Source organism: Pipistrellus hanaki (assembly GCF_964339955.1).
Source record: "Pipistrellus hanaki genome assembly, chromosome: 7".
NCBI lineage: Eukaryota > Metazoa > Chordata > Mammalia > Chiroptera > Vespertilionidae > Pipistrellus > Pipistrellus hanaki.
The window spans coordinates 65,963,005-65,976,417 of NC_140509.1; positions in this window are offsets into that span (position 1 = coordinate 65,963,005).

The window sequence follows — 13,413 nt, forward strand, 5'->3', positions numbered from 1 at the left end:
ATCTCACAGTGGACAAGCCTGCCTCACGCGGCCTCAGGGACCACCTGTTTCAGTCTCCATCGCTAGTGCAGCTTCTCTGGCGCCCAATCTGAGTACCTACTTCTCCTGGCCCAGGATATCCTGTGCTTTCTGCTCGTGGCTTCTATGAGCTTACCACCCAAATGGGCAATGCCGGGAGCTCTCTAACTCTGCTTCACTCATGACACGAGGGTGGGTTAGTAAATGGGAAGACAGAAAGAGGGAGCGATAGCCATTCTTTCCCTTGTGCTGTTTATAGCTCTGGGCCGTACTTCCGGAGGGCAGGCCACAGCAAGAGCAGCATCCAAATCTTCCCTACATGGATCCTGAGCTCAACACTCCTGGGCAGAGTCAGGTACAAGCAGAGGCACTTTTTTTTCCCCTTTAAATTGTTTCTTCTCCATGTTACAATCCTGCTTAGGCTGGATTCGACTTGCCTGGGTGTGTTCTGAGTGGTTTGATCTGCCTCAGGCACCCTCATCTAGCCAGTTCTGAAGTTCCTGACATCTGCTGAGAGAGGACAACTCCTGGAGCTCTCACGTAAGGCAGGGTTCATCAGACTGCTGGCTCTGAGGTACACTGGAGGGTCCAGGGCCCTGCATTCGCCAACATGTCTCCAGGGTTTTCTGCTGACCCTTCTGTACACGTGTTTCATTCCATTTGCATTTCTGAATGGTGTCTATTCTTCTAAGGTGACCACCACATGACTGAGTTATCTGAGAGTCAGAATTGAATCTGATATTTTTTAGGATATTAATTTTGAGGGTCCACCTTTTTTTTTTTTTTTTTTTTTTAGTCAAATCTTGTTTCTTTGTAAATTGCCCTTTGAATGCTGCAGGCGTGCAAAGCTTGAGGGACTCACTTCTTGCAGGTTTGTAAAATAATTTCCTAGCTCGGCTCTATTTTGCTCTAGCGCTGTCTCTGACATCTCTGCTCTTGAGCTAGTTTCCAGTGCTTTCAGTTCCTTAATGAGCTCAACCTCTGTGAAGGGCTCCATCACAACCATTATTATAGGGTGTTTTAAATATATGGTTCCAATATTAAATGAGTGAAACCAAGGAAGCCTCATTGAAAAGGTACAGTGAGGAAGAGCAATAGTGGAGGGTTTTGAAATGATGGGTGTCTGAAAGCCAGCACCTGCTGGGAAGCCACTGTGTGACTTGCTGCATGGCGGTGGCATTCTTACCTGACTTGGTCACAGCCATAGATACCTCAGAGAAACAATTTCATGCCAAAACTTGTTTCCTCTTGAAAACATCATTCATTCTCTCTCACTGTAGTTCACTCTGAGTTGTCCAGCTCAATTAGTAGAAACGTGAAGAAACCCTGAGTTTGTGGCTTGCTCATGGTTACTCAAATCTGAGTCTCACAATACGTGTGTTTTTCTATCCTGGAAACTGTCCTTCTTCAAGTTGCCAGAATGTGGTCTCCAGTCCTGTCCCAGCTTGGCAACGTTCGTGCTTTAAACTTGACAGAATTAAAAAAAAAAAATTTTTTCCCCCCATTCACATAGAATGTGCTGGTTCCGATTTGAAGTTCTCTGGGATTGTCACTGCCCAAGACCTAGAGAGCCTAGGGAATGGAAGGTTTTAGACAATTCTTCAGAGACCTTTTTTCTTCCTTTCTCCAAATAGCACTGCTCTCAGCTGTGCTTTTTCAACAGCGTCTTCCTTCTGGGAACTTTCTGTTCCTACTGGTAAATGGTGGTATGGACCTGCCCAAACTTGCTCCACTGTATCTGTCCACATCATTCAGGAATTCAAAATTAGTGCACAGTAAGCAAGACGTACATGCTAATGTTTCACTAATTCAGACCAAATACAGAGCTGGGTTCTAGGAGACACTCTACAGCTCGAATTTTTCCTTCTTTGACTTTGACATGAAATTCACAGGAAGGGCTATATTCAAAACCCATGTTTTCAGACTTTTGGGTTGTGCACTGGTGAGCGAATGGATTACAGAACAGCGAGGTACAAAAAGGAGCTAATTGAGCCAGAAGGAAATGAATCGTTCAGCTAAGAAAAATAGTCTCATGACATTATGGAAAGAATAGAAAAATGGCTTCAGAATTATCCTCTAACAGGCTGGGGAACCTTTTTTCTGCCAAGGGCCATTTGGATATTTATAACATAATTCGAGGGCCATACATAATTCTCAGCCTGCTGTATTTGTTCAAACATTTAAGTAATTCATCCCTAATGCCTTGGCAGGGCCAGACCAAAGGATTTCACAGGTCTTACATGGCCTGCAGGATGGGCATTCCCCACCCTTGCTTTAAAGTAAGCATGCTACTGGCTAATGATTGCAAACATTTAAAAAGTGCATATTTTTATAAAGAATTCTGCATGAGGGCAAAAGAGGTCCAGCTGACAAATTCCAAATGGCAGTAACCACATCTTTTGCAGCTCAGCTTTGCCCCCCTTTCCCAGTCGGCCCCCAGGGCACAGCTTCTCTCCATCATCCACTATCTCACATAGTCCCATCCAGGCTGGCCTTAGCCCTCCAAATGCCCAGCCCCAAACCCTAACTTTTCTTCATTCCTTTTTTGTTTTCTTTTTTACTTTGAAATTAAATTTTCCCATGAAGCTAGCTACTGGAGATCCTCTATGGGAAGAGAATATATAAAATCCCAAATGCAACAGGGAATGTTGGTGGCTGAGCTAGGGTCCTTCTTCCTTCTCCACACCCTCTCCTTTTCCCATTCCTATTCTTCACCAGATACACATGAGATATTTCATTTTGTAACTCAAGGTGGAGGGAAGAGATTTTCTTGAGGTAGGGTTTGGTTGGACAGCATGGGGATGAGGTCTGTGCTTCCTCTAATTCTGAGTCTGTGCTTCCTCTAATTCTGACCTGAAACTAAAATGATAGTACTTTTCTTAGGTGAGACTTCAGATTCTAGCGAGGGGGCACTGGCTGTGTAATCAGAGACTTTGGGAAAGCTGGGCAAAGTGGGGGGCCAGGTAGACGGCATGGCACTGAGTGAGGGCTGCAGTGTGCAGCAGGGGTTTTTGAACTGCGCTGAATTGGACTTGATGACTTCTAGGGGCTCTTCCAGTTCTAACAATGTTCCTTAACATAGAGCTTTCTTAGTAAGTTCATAGTTTTTGTTATTAAAAACACATTATCATAGGTAATATTTCTTTTTTAAAGCAGGGTTTTTTTTCCTCCCCCTTGGAGTTAATTTGGTTAAAGGTTCTCTTCCATTTCAATTATGTTCTTTCCATCTTTAGATGTTAAAAATGTCTTTTCATTGAAGAAACAATGGTGAGACTAAATCACCAGGGCCTTTGTTTATTTGTTTTTAATGCTTGTACTTGATAAAACAAACCCTGCCATTCCTTAAGGTGTTGTTTTGTTTTTGAAATGTTACTAGCCTGGGAATCACAAGTCTTAAAGTTGGCCACTAGATTTTGGGGGAGCAAGTCTTAAAGTTGACCATTCTATTGGACCCTGGGCTGTGAATTGGTCACTGCCAACCTTTGCAAGGCCTTCTGATGCCTTTATGCTGTGCTAAAAAATAATATTAAGCTTTATTCACACCTCTATCTCCCCCCCCCCCCCACCCCCCAAAGCACCATTTTCATTTAACTGCATTTTTTCACTGTTTTCATTCTGGGAAACAAAGAGTAATGGGGTAGGAGGATTTCTCTAGGATTCATGTAGGGAGTTAAGCTGACGATAAGAAATGCAAAGTTCAGAACTGCACTCCTATGGTCCACATGAAGTAAATCATGAGGAGTAGAAGTACCTGGCATTCATTCCGGATGAAACAAGGAGTGGCCCCTAGGGAGTGGTGCCATGTGGTAGGTGGGGCCGCTGGATGGGATTGGGTCACTGGCTCCAGGGCTGGGCACCGCTACCTGTGCTACAGGCCTTACCTGTCCGATAGCTCAGGGAGCCTGGGAGCTCACGCAGGATCCTTGTCTAGCCATCAGAAACAAGTGTACCAAGAGAAAACCTGAATTAAGATCAAGTAAAGCCAGAGCTGGAAGAAAAAGAATGCTGAATGGCTGCCCACAGTTTAGAAGATTCAGAGAAGATTTACATTGGCTATTTAGAGGAGAGTCTTTTAGACACTCCCCTTAGCTGGAAAGGACTTAAATGCTAAGCTCTCTTCCTTGATCCAGCCTTGCCTTAGGGGGCTTTGTAGGTGTGGAGTATTGGAGTCTGTTGAGTACCATTGTGCTCTGATGTAATTACCATAATTATTTGGGGCTCAAAGACAGAGACAAGCCACTGAGGATGCACTGGGTGGTGGGGAAGTCATCTGGGATTTCTCCTCAGGTGAGTGACATGGTCAGTATCAATTATTAGAGTAGATGTGATTTAGGCGATGGAGACAGTCTTAAAGAAGACTGTGAAGAATTTGTTCACTCAGGTTACTTTTACCATCGATTACATGTTGGTCCTATGGGATATTAATTATCCTAAGTTTCTGGCTCATGATTACATGAGTCCCTTGCGAAGTTCTCTTGGTGCTTGTTGACTTGGCCTCATCAGGAAAGCCCAGGCAGAAAGCAAAATGTATGTGGCACTGACATGAGACAAGTACTGTTGGGTAGTGGTTGCTTCACATTGTTCAGGGCACACGAATAGATGTGAAAAACTTGGTAAAGCTCTGAGACACAAAGGAGGCCAAAGGACCCAAAGTAGCACCTAAGAAGTGTTTGAGACAGCCCATGAGTTGCACTACTCAGATTCAGTTGTGCACAATATTTTCTCACCTGCTCTTCAAGAAAGGAAGTTTAAGGTCAATCCGTCATAGTGTCTATTTCAAGGTGGTAGCCAGTCATGTCTCTGAGAAGACTGAAAGCAGAAGGATAGTGAAAGGAATCATAGTTCCTAAAGATGCAACAGGTTCTATGGCCATAATTGATTTTCATCATCTTCTTGCATCACCATCCATTCTGGAATTCCCTTTTACTCAACCTCTATTAAACTGGCCTGAACGATTTGCCTGATTGTTGACCCAGATCTTTATCCTCAAGGGATATGAGTGTTTAGGTTGTCTTGCTTCCATTGCCTTATAATAGCTGCAATTGACAATTTATCATTTTTCTGGAACATGGAATAATCAAGAGAAGCTCCAATATACCTCCTAGTTTCTAAACATATTCTTTCCCGACTTATGTGTAGAAGAAACCTCAGAACTTCATGTTAATCAGTCAATTACTTCCATGGTAGCATGATTCCTTTATATGGTTGCTATCTGGGGTTATAGTTCCAAGTTCAATGGGACCTTTATTGTGTCCTCTGCATAAAGGTTTCTCCCCAAAATACTAACCTAGCAGAGCCAAAGGCTGCAGGGAAGGGAAAGATAGATTCTACAAGTGAGATACCAGGAAAGATGGTAAGAAGGCTAATTCTACTTATACCACTGGCTTTCAGGACCCTGCATTCTAACCATTGGGGATGTAGCACTCTATATCAATCTTTGTTTGAGTGTGTCTACCACATTCCAGAAGGGAGTATCCCAAAACCTTTGGGGTTTTAACCTTGAACTGGCTCCTTGCCTGAATCTTTAATTTTTAAAAAATATATTTTATTGATTTTTTACAGAGAGGAAGGGAGAGAGATAGTTAGAAACATCGATGAGAGAGAGTCATCGATCAGCTGCCTCTTGCACACCCCCTACTGAGGATGTCCGCAACCAAGGTACATGCCCTTAACCAGAATTGAACTTGGGACCCTTCAGTCCACAGGCCAATGCTCTATCCACTGAGCCAAACTGGTTTTGGCTTGCCTGAATCTTTAACAGATTACCATTCTGTTAAGCCAAATGCTTTAGAATGATGGTGCACAAGGTAAGAACTGTATTCATATAGCTATACATTCTTGTACCTCTTTTACTGTTAGAAAGATTGCTTGATCTAAGGCAATGTTGTACAGGGTATCAAGTTAATAATTCAGCTCTTTGCTATGTTCTTGGTTCGTGATGCTGAAAGCAGAGAAAGCAAATGCATATCTGGTATTGGTATCAATACTGGTAAGAATTTTCAAGAATGGGATTTAATCTTACCCTATTAAAAAAAAACACATATTTTTATTGAATGCAGAGAGGAAGGGAGAGGGGGAGAGAGACAGAAACATCAATGATGAGAGAGTCATTGATTGGCTGCCTCCTGCATGTTCCCTATTGGGGATAGAGCTCTCAACCCAGGCATGTGCTTTGACTGGAATCGAACCCAGGACCCTTCTGTCTGCAGGCTGATGCTCTATTCACTGAGCCAAACCAGCTAAGGCTTATCCTATTTTTAAGCTAATAAATTAACTTGTTACTATTTATAGATATTGTCAGAAGTCATAAGACTCTTAGATCAGAGACAAAAACTTTTCACTCTCAACACAGCAAGCAGCATGATTGATTCCCTTTGCCTTCAAAGGAGGTGTAATTGAAAGCCCTGATAGATACAGTAGATTTGCATCACAATTGAGGAGTATTCAGCTTGGGGAACAGGTTGTCTTAGAGCTGTGGTCAGCAAACTGTGGCTTTCTGGCCCCTTGAGTGTGGCTCTTCCACAAAAGACCATGGCCTGGGCGGTCTATTTTAAAGAAGAAGTTTAAGTTTAAAAAATTTGGCTCTCAAAAGAAATTTCAATCATTGTACTGTTGTTGATTTTGGCTCTGTTGACTGAGTTTGCCAACCACTGTCTTAGAGCAACCTTCTCTTAGTCCTGGAGGGAGACATGACCTTATTCCTCAAGGCTGATTGCTGCAAATACTACCCAGAGAAATGGCCGGGGTAAATGCTATGAGGGCATTGCAATCTTGGCATGTACCCAAAAAAGAATGTGCAGGGATGCTCAAGGCTCATGGCAAACTTTTCTCTCCAAACAAGGAAGTATCCTTGCTTCCTCCAAGGCCAAAGGGGCTCATGGTATCAGTTTGCCATCAAGTAGTTTGGTGGGCTCTTTGAGAAAAGGTCCCATCTTGAAGGTTCAGCATCCATTACTGCTGCTGGAAGGTTATTCATTCATTGGCAGCAGAAAGCTAGGTCAAACTTTGTGGGCACAATGAAAGACTCTCTTTTCCTGTCCCTTTATAGTTAGTGAGGATTTCCAACTGAATTCTGGCCAAGGAAATGTAGATGAACAAACCTAAGATACCTACCACTCCCTTCCAGACCTGGCCTGCAAACCTCACACACACACTTTTCTCCCCACATCAACCCCCACGCATGCACACAGACACATATGCAAGCATGGTTCTGTTTTATATTAGTAAACATACGAACACTAGATGAGAGAAATACAAGTTAAAACAACAGGAATATGTCATTTTGGGCTAAATATAAAAAAATGTTAAACATTGGCAAAATAAAATGCTGAGAAAGTGTGTGTGGGGAAAAGGTTCTTTCATACACTGCTAGTGGTAATATAGCAGAAACATGATTGGGGACAATTTATCAGTATTCATTGTAATCAAAATAAATATGCTTTCTTCAACATTTACTCTTTCTTGAATATACCCACTTGAAGTCAGAATAACACATAGAAAAGGAAGTTTATACACAGCAGCATTTTCAGTATCAGAAAGTTGGGAACTGACGACACGGCAAATAATAGAAAAAATGATTAAATAAAATATTATATTACAATACTGTGTAGCAATTTAAAAGGAGAGGTACATCTCTGGATGGCAGAATGCTAAGTAAAAAATAAAGCAAGTTTCTAAATAATAGGTAAAATGTTTGAGATACCTGTATATGTAGATATTTAAGTCTATATTTCTCTATATATGCACATTTTTTACAACTTGTGAATTAATATTTTTAAATAATTCAAAAATTCATTTTTATAATAGTCCATATGCATATATTACTTGAGGACTTAAAATTATAATGAGAAGTACCAGGCAATTTCTCTCCATTTGTTTGAGAAAAGAGAGGAATGAATACTCGTGCCATTTCTTGGTAACTCTAGTAAATCCTGGTTCTACTGTTGTTGGGTCACTCTGAGAGGAAGGCTTTGATGTCCATAGATCTGGCAATGTCACACTGGATCTTTTGTTCTCTGGCCTCACATGCCACCTTCCCCATGACCTTAAACAGAGTGGCAGGAAGCCAGCGTGGCCTGACTGCATACTTCTCAGCAAAGACTAACTTCAGTGGTAAAGATAAACAAGGTGTTGGGTCCATCAGCATACATTCTAGCTTATCTTGTAGGATCTCTGGGTGTCTATTGATACAAGTCTTAAAACATCAGTAGTCCCAATGGAATTGACTCCTGCTACTGCATAACGCCAAGTCTCAGCCACCCCCTTCGGCCATCTCTTTGGAAGGCAGCTATGCTCACCACTATACCACCAATGCGGACTCAGCCATCTCTTTGGAACAGCTTTACCTGTTTCTATTATACTTCAGTCTGAGTGATTATGTGAGAATAGAGATGTATGATTGGGATGACTTGAATAAGGCTTTGATTTTCTTAAATTCAACTACAGACTCACTCTCAGAAATTATAATACCAGGTAGTCTGCCTTATAAATGCTAGCTTAAAGCTGTGGTTTTCAAGTGGAGTTTTGATCATATAGGAGCATGTTGAACCATTTTAGGAACTATATAGCCTAATCAATTTTTAAAATATATGTTTTGAGAGAGATGAAAGGAGAGGGAGGAAAAACATCAATGAGAGAGAAACATTGATCAGTTGCCTCCTGCACTCCCCCTTCTCGGGATCGAGCCTGCAACCTTGGCATGTGCCCTGACCAGAAATTGAACTGAAAACCTCTTGGTACATGGGATGAAGCACAACCAACTGAGCCACACCAGCCAGAGCTAGCCCAATAAATTTTATTCACAGGGTTAATCTTATAAAAACCACATTAATCATGGAATAAAGATACTTGATCACTTTCTGCAACCTCATTCTCTGGCCTCCTTTTAAATATTAGTGTTGTCAAGAATTTTGTCCTTAGTCTTCTCAATGGGAAAGCCACAGATCCAAATATTACTAGTAATACTTATTGTTCCTAAATTTCTGTTATGATTTCCTTCTATAGCTTCATATTGGATCCAGACCTGAATGTCCTTAGTGAACATTTTTTATTATGGAAAATAACACTGTCTTTTTCTTGATGACCCAGGCAGAAACCTAAAACATAATTTTTCCCTCCTGCCCTTTCCTTATATCCTCTGTCACCCAAACTCCCTGTTCAATCATATCCATTCTATCCTTCCACTTACCTCTCATATTTATCTTCTACCTATCACATGAGAGCTAATAACTGAATAATCAGTAAGGGCAGGTATTGCATCACATATTTTTAAATTCCTAGTGTATAGGATCCTGGCACAATTTCAATATGTTATTTGGAATATGTGAAATAAGTAATAAGTGAATAAACAATTCAATAAATAAGTAAATGAATCCACAATTCAGGTACAGTCCTTCTGATTTCAAGAAATGAGACTTTCATAACATCTATACTAATAAAAGGGTAATATGCTGATTAGACCAGATAGATCGGACATTTTCCAGGTGTCCTTTTGGACAAAACCAGTGGTGGGGGCTGAAGCAGAGGTGGTTAGGGGCGATCAGGCCAGCAGGGGAGCAGTTAGGGGCATCAGGCAGGCCGAGTAGTTAGGGACTATCAGACAGGCAGGAAGAGTGGTTAGAGGCGATCAGGCAGGCAGGCAGGTGATTGGTTAGGAGTCAGCGGTTCCGGATTGCAAGAGGGATATTTGACAGTAGTCGGACATCCCCTGAAGGGTCCTGAATTGGAGAGAGTGCAGGCTGGGCTGAGGGATCCCCTCCCCTCTTGTGCACAAATTTTGTGCACTGGGCCTCTAGTAAATTTAATAAAGTACAAAGCAAGGAGGACATTAGGGTTTATTCTTATAGGACGATGAGCTATTGTAAAATGAAAAACAACAAAAGAGTAGATCAGCCAGTATCTGTTGAGGGTTCCTGAGACTTCACTCTAATTAGCCTCCATTGTGCAGGTCTGCTATTTTCCAGGGTTTGCTCTTTCCCCCTCTACTTTGCACACCTTTCTCCTATATCACTGAATCTGCCTAATCATAGTTTCTGCTTTCTCATGACTAGTTGGCCATGACTTATTATGACCACAGCCCTTCCTTCTGGCTTCATCTAGGCATCCCTTCAACTTTAGTGCTTGCTAACTGCTTGTTCTCTCTGTACCTCCCAATTCAAGTTCTTGAGGGAAGAACCTGAAGGGTCTGGCTCAGGTTTAAGTCCACTGATTAACTTCTCTTGAGTAGGTGCCCAATCTAGTCACTGCAGTCCAACTACTACCATTCATGGATAATAAAGAGTTCCATGATACAAACAGGGCTGTCCAGGGCTGCACTTGGCAGAAGCTGTGGTCAGAGCAGAAACAGTGACAAACATGTGATCACATTGATCCTGAGGATATAATAAATGTGCAAATCCTTACCACCAAGGTGAGTTCGAGATGGAGGCCTACCCAAGGTAGTGGGAAAGCTGGAGCTGCAAAATGAAAATTCAGTTAGGAGTGTGGGAGATTGTGCATAACAGCATGGGATTCCAAAAGATCAAAAAATCTTGATGGAGGGCCAGAGTAGGTTATTGAGCAGGTCCAGGGAATTTCCTGGAACACTGCTTTCCAACTTTGAGTTGCCCAGCACAAAGACTCAGAAACCAAATAGACACTTAATGCCAACTAACCAATTTTTCTGCTTTTGGTCTAGATTTCGGTCTTACATTTTAGGTAACGGTTAACCCCTGATTATAAAAATGTGTACAAAGAAATTTTTGGAAATAAAAATTACAAAAGAAAAAAATAAAAATCAGTGGCATTTTTATTACCTACCAAGAACTGCTATTATTATTTCATAATTTCTTTTTCTGAACTTTCCTTCCATGTTTTTTTCTTTCTGGAAAAAAGTACCTTTTATACTGTGCATTTTTCTTTAGTTATTATGTCACTAGTATAATAATACATTCCCCAAAAATATGGTTGCAAAATAGTTGCATCATAGGGTGATATTATAATTTATTTTTCTGTGTCCTATTGGTGACATTTGGATTGTTTCTGACTTTTCTTTATCATAAAATTAAAGAGTTGAATAAAAAAATTTCTAGGAGTAACATCTTACATTAAAGAGCCATATGATCCTTTTAAAATGTAAATTTGATCATGTACCTTCTCAGCCTAAAATTCTCCTAAACATACCCTCATCTTTAGGATACAGTTCTAATTCCTTTAGTTACCACAGAGGATGCTTGAGGAGCTGGTATATGCCTGCTTCAGCAGCTGCACCTCCTCCAAGCCCTCAGATGGGGGTTTTCCCCAACATACTCCCCAGCTCCTGCCAGCCTCTGTTGCCTGTGGTTTCCCAAATGTGCCCTGCTCTGTGGTGCCTGTAGGGATCAGTCCATGCTGTTCCTCTGCTTAGAGCCCTTTCCTCCCCCATTACTGGCTTGTCTCATCTTAGCTCATTCATTACTATTCCAGTGTGGGTATGTAGTAGTGGTACCAGTTTGCCAGGTTAGCTTACATGCGGCCGCTCATCAGAGAAAACTTGACTTACGAGCCTTTCTCCATAGAGCGAAAGCCTCTGGTATTAGTTTGGCTTCTAAAAGAGGCAGAGCAGCTGTATCTGTGATTCTTCTGGCATTTAACTCATGGTTACAAAATGGCTGTGGCAGCTTTGAGGTCCAGATAGAAATAAGACAGGCTGTGGTCTTTTGTTTTTTTAATAGAAAAAGAGAAAACCTTTTTGGAGTCCAGTAGATTTGGGCTTATATCTCTCTCACTGGGTGGAAGTGTCTCATTGCCACTCCTGGCTGCCAGGGAGAGAGTGCTTAGTGTTTCAGCCGCTGTGCCTGGCGCAGCAGGGGTGCGCCACTGCGGGGCTAGCACAGGAGCAGTCAGCCCACCCCTCCTACTGACACTGCCCTGCTCCAGACTACACTTTTTTTTTTTTTTAATTTCAGAGAGGAAGGAAGAGGAAGATATATATATCAATGATGAGAGAGAATCACTAATTGGCTGCCTCCTGCATGCCTCCCACTGGGGATCAAGCCCGCAACCTGGGTACGTGCCCTTGACCAGAATCAAACCGGGACCCTTAGGGTCCGCAGACCGACGCTCTATCTGCTGAACCCAACCGGCTAGGGCTGGCGACAATATTTTAAAAGTAATGCACTGACCTGTCACTGGTAAGCGGGTGGCGAAAAGGTGCTACCACAAGCAGCCAGACAGAAAGCCACGTGGACAGGTGCGGGGCTCTCAGACATGGCTGCACATTAGAATCACCTGGGCTTGGTTTCCCACGCCCCCTGCTCAGACCTCACCCCTCCCCACTTAAAATCCCCATGAGGCCCAGTCACTTTCGTGGCTGGAGCTGGGTGGTCCCCAAGGGGCTTCTCTTCCCAGGTCTGTGCTCAGTGACACGATGCTGGTGGTTTAAAATCGGCCATCCTGTAGCATGTCCCCCATAGCAACAGGCAAGTAGTACAAGTCACAGACCAGCCCTTCCCCAAGGCCTGGCTTACAAGCACACCGCTGTGGTGGTGTAAATAACCCCTCAGGTGTTTCCAATGGGCAGCCAGGTTCAAGACCAGTGCTGGTCACAATACGCTCGTCTTGTGGCCTGCAGTGTCCTGGCAAAGAGCGGCTTGGGTTCCTCCTTTTGCCTGTTCCAGCCTGTGGGTTAGCCCCGCTGCATGGTGACCCCGGGCTACAGTGAAGTTCAGAAGACGGAGGAGAACTCTAGTTCCATTTTTTAAAAAGTTAATTAATTAATTAATATTTTATTGATTTTTTACAGAGAGGAAGGGAGAGAGAGCCAGAAACGTCGATGAGAGAGAAACATCAATCAGCTGCCTCTTGCACACCCCCTACCGGGGATGTGCCCGCAACCAACGTACATGCCCCTGACCAGAATGGAACCTGGGACCTTTCAGTCCGCAGACGGACGCTCTACCACTGAACCAAACCTGCTTCGGCTCTAGTTCCATTTTTAGCTGTTATGGAGTTGCTTCGTATATACCACGTGATTTCTTTTTAACTCCAGCCAAATCTCTTTCAGAACACCTTTGGGGCTGGATTGGCAGAGGCATGCTAATTCATCGAAGGAGGGGAGGGGGGCTCTGAATGGTGTTGTGCAATTAGGAACCTTAATTGCCCCTTCCTGAGATTATAATTTCTTGTTTAGAGACCTAATTGTCAGTGGTGTAATTTGCTAGGTCTGACTCCTCTGGCTGGATCTGATTTGAGCAAAGTGGGCCCCACCCCATCCTAGGGTAGTTTCACTGTAGCTACCACACATCACACTATATACATTTCCCCATCAATTTGTAGGTAGAATGCCAGACATAGAGAGAGAGGTTTTGTAGCTTTCCTAATGTCACACAGTAAGTAAATGGATTAAAACCCAGGTAGTCCATCTCCAGAACCTGGGTT